At 39.5% G+C, this 6679-nt stretch overlaps 1 protein-coding gene across 2 annotated transcripts in view; it reads right to left on the bottom strand.

Annotated features, from left to right (window-relative positions):
* The window catches only part of SH3BP2 (SH3 domain binding protein 2), a 37668-nt gene that overhangs the window by 19139 nt on the left and 11850 nt on the right, over positions 1–6679 (bottom strand). The window contains exon 2 of one of the 2 annotated variants that reach the window (XM_084518243.1): positions 2140–2219. The gene's annotated coding sequence lies outside the window, so the exon portion shown is untranslated. Of the gene's footprint in view, positions 1–2139; positions 2351–6679 lie in introns of those variants that run through there. The other variant, XM_084518244.1, reaches the window with a different exon arrangement.

Genomic DNA, 6679 nt, shown 5'->3' with positions numbered 1-6679 from the left:
GAGTTAGCCAACACCCTGGGCTAAAAAGTTCAGTTAAGACAAAAAGAACTAGTGTATTTCAGAGCGATCAACAAAACTCACACATGCTGATATGCTGAGTAAAGCTCATCTCGTGTAGTTCAGGGAAATGGCCATGACTCTGTACTCCAGAATGGAAAGAAGTTTCTATATAATGTCTTCACTCTTTGTAAACTACTCAATAGCCAAAGTACAGAAGAAAATAACATTTTGGATACTGGCCCTGGCTACATTGGGTGTAAAAGCACCCACATGCACTCCTTCCATAACCAGGCAAAGTAGGAAGGGCAAGGGGTGTGAATTATCAGACACCTGCTGTCAGCTGAAAGGAGCAGTGTATCAAGACAACATCACGATGCTTTTAAATAAGAAGCAATACTCAGCTGACTCAGTGGTTTAATTAACACATCTTTCACAGATAAAAGCTGCAAAGAATACTACGTTTCAGTGGTTTGTGAATTAAGTTCATTTGTTCCACCCCCAGAAGTTGAAATAGGTGATACTAAGACTTAAATAGTTTAAAGCAGTCCCTCTTCTCCCACTTCTCTGCTAAGCATACTCTTCTGAGCTTGCGTGACCGTTTTGCAACCTTTATCTCTACCTCATTAAAAAAGCTATCATCAAAACGGCAGCACTGAGGAACACTGCAGACCAGCACTTCCGAACACCAGTTCCTCCTTCCCTTTTCTGGCGTGACACACCTTAACTTTTGGTTTTCCCCCTCCAAAGTTTGCAGCTATTAATACCATGCTCTTTGGCCTCTGCAGCCTCATTTTTAATTGCATTTCATATATCAAACATGTTCTTGAAATACCGCTTTCCCATTCTACTCTTTCTGATGTCCTCTCCCTTTCTTCACATAAGGGCTCAGAAATACAGGGTTTTTCACGTCAACTTCCAAGATCCCCTTTTGATTTTTCTGGTGATTTCCAACAGTGTCAAGAATGAATATGGAGTTAGAACAGAATCCATTTCAAACTTGCATGCACGCAAGCTAGTGTTCCAGTGAGGAACACACAAAAAAAACCACCAACAACAAACCAACAAAGAAACACCAAAAAGCCTTTATGTGTTTCACAGATGACCATTTATATGGCAGAATGGAATTTCAGCTTAACGTTCTAGACCAAACATTAATGGACTGTGTTTCAAAATCGCAAATACAGAGTCTAAATAGCCATGAGATCTTAACAGATTTGATTAACACGTCTGTCAGGGAAGTAAAAAAGGCTTAAATGTCCTCCTTCACAATGCAAAATTCAGTTTTGCAAGGAACGTTGGCATATGGTTTTCAGATCACTAACCTTCATTTGTCCCCACAAAATGGTGAGAAGAGGCCTTGCCCCAGATTAGCCCAGGGAGACTTTCAACCAAAAGGAGTTACTTCATTTCTTTAACATTATGAGATTGCACTCAGGGAGAACCAAAACATCAGAAACCAACAGACATTTGGTTTTCATTCCAGCAGGACCACAGCTTGAGCAAGACAGTCAGTCATCTCTGCCAGTGTTAGGAACAGCTCTTGCTCCCAGTCAGAAGCAATCCCACCTCCCCCAGGTTTATGGCAAGCAGGAGCAGTACCAGACATACCCAGCGCCACACTGCCCTTGGCAGTATAAATGCACTAGGCTAGCTGAGGGGCTGAGCTGTCTCTGCAGTGAGAGAGCTTCCTCTTACTGACCACTTTACAGGAAACTGCAAGAAGGGACTGCAAATAAAAGCGGTCTGAGAAAAGCCCAGCAAGAGGCAAGGCAGAAAAATTAACAACAACAAAAAAAAAAGTATAAAAACCAATTTCCTTTAGCCACAGCGACTAGTCAGCTCAGTGGTCAGGTTCCACACAGAGTAACACAAAAGTTTATACATTTTATGTCTCCGTAAAAGCCTATGGTATAGTAAGACATAAAAGCAGACTACATTCTGGTAAAATTCTACTGACTAATGAGCTTGGATCAGGAGTAGATTATTGTAATTTTTATTTATTAATTTTACCAAACCAGTTTAGTCCCAAGTTTCTTGATCACAGTGGAAAAAAACATCCAGTATATTGAACCAGAATGTATCTGTCAAGAGTACACTCTGCAACCACTAATTGTAAAAGAGTAAGGGTAAGTTACTCACCGGAATCCTTCACCTGCTAGGTAAGGCAGTCCTATGAAAATGTGAATAACCACGCATCAGAATTAATCCTGCCAGGTGACCTGCAGAATAACAGTCATAAAAATCATTAACAAAGGGGAGAAATGAAGCCAGAAACTCCAAAAACCCTCTTTCAATGCCAAACAAGTTACAGTTCTTTAAACTTCTACCATTCCCTCATTCTGCTTACTGAGGAACAGCTTAAGAGGCTTTAACAATGTATTACATTATATATATATAAATGTAACTTAGTTTAAGACATATTTACATAGCATGTCTTACTCTAGACCATTCATATACATGTCTGTATGTATAGGCATATACAGCTACAAAGTGTTGGCAGTATATGCACAGCTTGTAAAAATTGACTGAGAATCTGCAGCTGGAAGAGAAGGACGGTCTGCAAGCTGTCAATACAAGAACATTGCCGTTGACCAGATTCTCTTCATCCAGCTGGCCCTCAAAAATCCTCACTGATGTAAACAAGGATAAGCTGTAGTGATTTAATTTAGCAGAGCTTCCCTGGCATAATTTTCTTTGCTGGTGATTTCATTAGGAGTAACTGTTCAAGTTAAGTTTAACAGAATTACACTGAACCAAACGGCCCCTCAAAACTTGATAGCAACATCCATCACCTGGAGAGTTACCTGGGTCTCAAGTCTACCCCAGTCAGACCAGAGCAGTAACACTTGACATATGGAACACTTAAAATGGAAGGCAAATTCTTAAATGCTTGCTGCTTTTCACAGTCTGTTTTGTTTTTCTTTTGTTGTTGGTTTTATGATAAATTCAAAGACACATTACCAAGACAAGATTTCCTTTCACATTTACCATTGAAGCCGGATGGATGCTCCTTTTAACAACTGGCTATACTTGAGGTTCTTGTAAAGAAGAGCGTAAAGTAAGTGCAGCCACAGTTACGAATAAGTGGTATTTTTTACCAGCATTTGTAGCACAACTTAAACGTGACTATAGTTAAAAACTATAACTAAATAACTGAAAAGCACAAATGTGATTGGCAACGTCCTATTCCTGCACGCAGTTGTGCTGCAGACAGCTGCAAAGGGAGTTTCCCCAAATATACATGTATATATCCTGAAAGTGGGAGTTTCCACAAATTATTTATTTCCCTGGCAGATTTCCTCTTTCAGATATTATGGCTGAAACCATAATACCGCTTCGCTATTCTGTAGTGAACTGCATACAATTCCATTACTAATGCACTCTATAACCGATGATTTAGCCAGCACTGTAGGACTCCAAAATAAATTCTGCCTATGTTCCAAAACACCTCTCAGTATTTAAGCTAGCAATCCGTTAGTAAATGGAACACTAAAATAAAGACTGTTAGAAATTTACAAGGGAGATTCCAATAGCCATTGCGGATTATAAAGCGTATCGGATAGGTACATTTAACCTACAGATGTCCCACTATTAAATTTGAGTCTGCTGTTAGGAAATATATTTTTTCTTAGAATTTGATTTAAATCAAGGATGTCAAGAGTACAGGTGTAGGGAAGAAAGATTGCAAAAAAGCACATTTGATGCCTACACTTACGTTCACCATTTTCTACCATTTCTAACACTAGAGCATATCAGCGACAGACAGCATCCTCTTGAATGTTTATCAGCAAAAAAGTGCATTGAGTAAATAGATTAATTCTATCACCGATCCCAGTAACAAGTTTCTAATTGAATAAGGAGCCAAAGTTATGTCATCCATCAAAGCCCTTCAAGCTCTGTGTCCCTCTCCTGGTGGCAGTCGGTAACACTATACTGAACGAGTACACCTCTGCAGGCAAACGGCTGCAACCAGCACCGAAAGAGGAAGCTCAGCTTCTGTCAAACCCTTGGAAAACAAAACGAGACAAACATTTGCTATTTTTGTTTTGCTTATAAAGAGACTATGTGATAAAATTTAAAGACCAAGTGTAACCACAAAGACTTTCTCCATATTTTACTGCTGCACAACGCAGTAGATGGTGCTGGTTTCTAACAATGCACTGAAGCATCTCAGAGATTGCTTTTCTTACACTTGGAAACTCTGACTGTGCACCAGAATCTCAAAATACACTACTAACCATGCAACTGTAATTTATAGAATGAGACAGTCCAACTAGGCTATAATGCTAATGGACAGTCCCCACCTCCAAGAGCTTTGAAGCCTAAGCAGACAAGAGGACAGAAAGAATATATTTGCCAAAAGCTAATTTAATTAACACGTGAAGACGAGTACTGTGCCCCAGACCTCAGGCAGGTAAGTAGGTGGTGCAGAAACAAGGTTTCTTTACTTTGATTCCAATGACTGGTCCTTTTTAAAATCACGATAGGAACTTCTCTTAAAGTAAGGCGTATGAATTTTGCCACTCCCACCTCCAACCACCAAAGACTAAATCAAAGGACTGAAACAGGCTGGAGTATGCATTACAGTACCCAGGATTTAAGGTCACAGTACGTTTCATCACTTCCATGAATACTTGCTTGCCTTTATTTTAAATGCACTGGAAAGAAGATTCTCTGCAAGCCCATGCTTACCTTCTACAAAAGTTGAATTCAACTGTAACCATGTGATTACACATAACTGGGATTTTAGGGGAGAGGGAAGTTGCATAAAATACACCTATAACTATATATAGATATAAATACATATGTATATTAATTCATTTTAAAATGGTGTATAGTATGAACTCAAGCAACCTTACTAGGCTTCTTAGCAAGATGAGCTACAGAGGATACCTCACCCTTGTGCACTGTTCTTCCTAAAAGTTTCCTTTGCAAAGCTCTTTCAAAGCAGCACAGCCAGACCCCTTATGGAGCTGAACTGGCTGTAGTAGAAGATCACTCTTCCTTACAACGTCCAAAATCTCGTGTTTTGTGCCCTGCCTAGAGCCAGTGGCCGTGATCTCCAAGGAGTCTGTGCAGCGTGCTTCCATTTCCAAGCTCTGGTATTCCACAGAACACAAGGTTTGGCTTACAGATGGAGCATGTAGTGTTTCAGCAGAAGCTTTTACAGTATTTATGGAGTATCTTGCTTTTAAACACACCCTGGATATTCTTAAGCCCTTATAAATACAAACCTCTTTCTGTACACAATGAAGGACTGAAACTGGATCTCACTTGCACAAAAGAAATTAAGGAATCGGGGTCAGTGGATTAGTCTTGTTTCAAACTAACAAATCAAAGCTGACATCTCTGCGTGCAGTAAACACAGCAGCTCTCCCAGACCCAAGCCAAATGACTGACCGTATGGACCACAGATGCACTGATTCAGCTGCATGTTTCTGGCACCACAAAACAGAAGCTGTACAGATGCTGAGCTCTAAGGAAGAAGCTGCTGTTTCTGCACGCTGTTTAAAACATGGTATTTGTGACACTTCATATAGGATGGAAACCATACAGGCAGATACACAAAGTCCTCTAAAAAACTGCACTTACCAGAGTGTGAACACGTATTGCAAGTGTGTTTGGATCTACAGTCCTGAAAAGAACTCTCAGCTGTAGAGGCATGCTAGGAAGTGTAAGAAGTGCATTAAACACTGCCCAGAAAGGCTCTCCTTCCTCCAGGAAACACCAGACGAGCTTACAGAACACGACAGTCATCTGATGTTAGGCAGTGAGCCGCTATGTTAATGAAGGGCACTGCCCTGTACCTCTGGGGGAGACCAAAACCTAGCAGTCCTAACGCTTCCAACTAAAATTCCCCCATTACATACTTGAAAAATGTGTCTACCAAATTTTGTAACATATTTCCAAATTTGGCATCACGGGTTAGCAAAGGTGCTAATAGTCACAAAGGCGCACAGTTTATGAGATAAACCATTAGAGATGCATCTTTGACAGCCTAAGTAATTTTTGCTCCCAAGAATCACCTTCATGCAAAGAAAAATTACAAAAAGCAGCTGGATTATTTGCTGTGTCTTATCACACCAAAGAAACAAAAGCACCATTACAGTTATCAAAAGGAAATCCTGGAAAATAGCTTGTTTTAGCTTGTAGAACTGCAAACTCTTTCCACCTCCTGCTATAAAAGTTATATTCCATCTATACACGTGCATGTTTATATGCATACACTATGTATATATATTCATATGTAAGAATAAAATCTATTATTTCAAAAGAAACACCTTTAACAAAGAGCAGCATAATACTGCAGCTTTGATTAACAACAGCCTTGCATTTGTGGCTCTTCTGTTTTTCTTGGAAGAGCCGTGAACAGATGGCGGCTAGGTTAGTCCAGCTAGAACATGGGGCCAAATTTTTCTAACTATATAAACAAATACATCCATTTTTATTGGCATCTAAGCAAGGATAAATATTAAGATATCAGAGATGTATTGTTCCTCCTCCAAAGGCCTCTTCCCCATAAGTAAAAAAGAAATGAAGAAAGAGCAGCAACTTACAGTTTCATAATCTTCTTAAATAAGTCAGATTCTTCACAAGATTTAATAATAATTGTCTATTTTTTAAATGCAGACAAAAGACAACTATAATAAGTTACTAAAGAATACAAAAAAAGTGTTGT

Source organism: Aythya ferina, assembly GCF_964211825.1.
Source record: "Aythya ferina genome assembly, chromosome: 4".
NCBI classification, from domain to species: Eukaryota; Metazoa; Chordata; class Aves; order Anseriformes; family Anatidae; genus Aythya; species Aythya ferina.
Note: the sequence above shows the minus strand (reverse complement) of the source record. Positions and strands in the feature narration are given on the sequence as shown.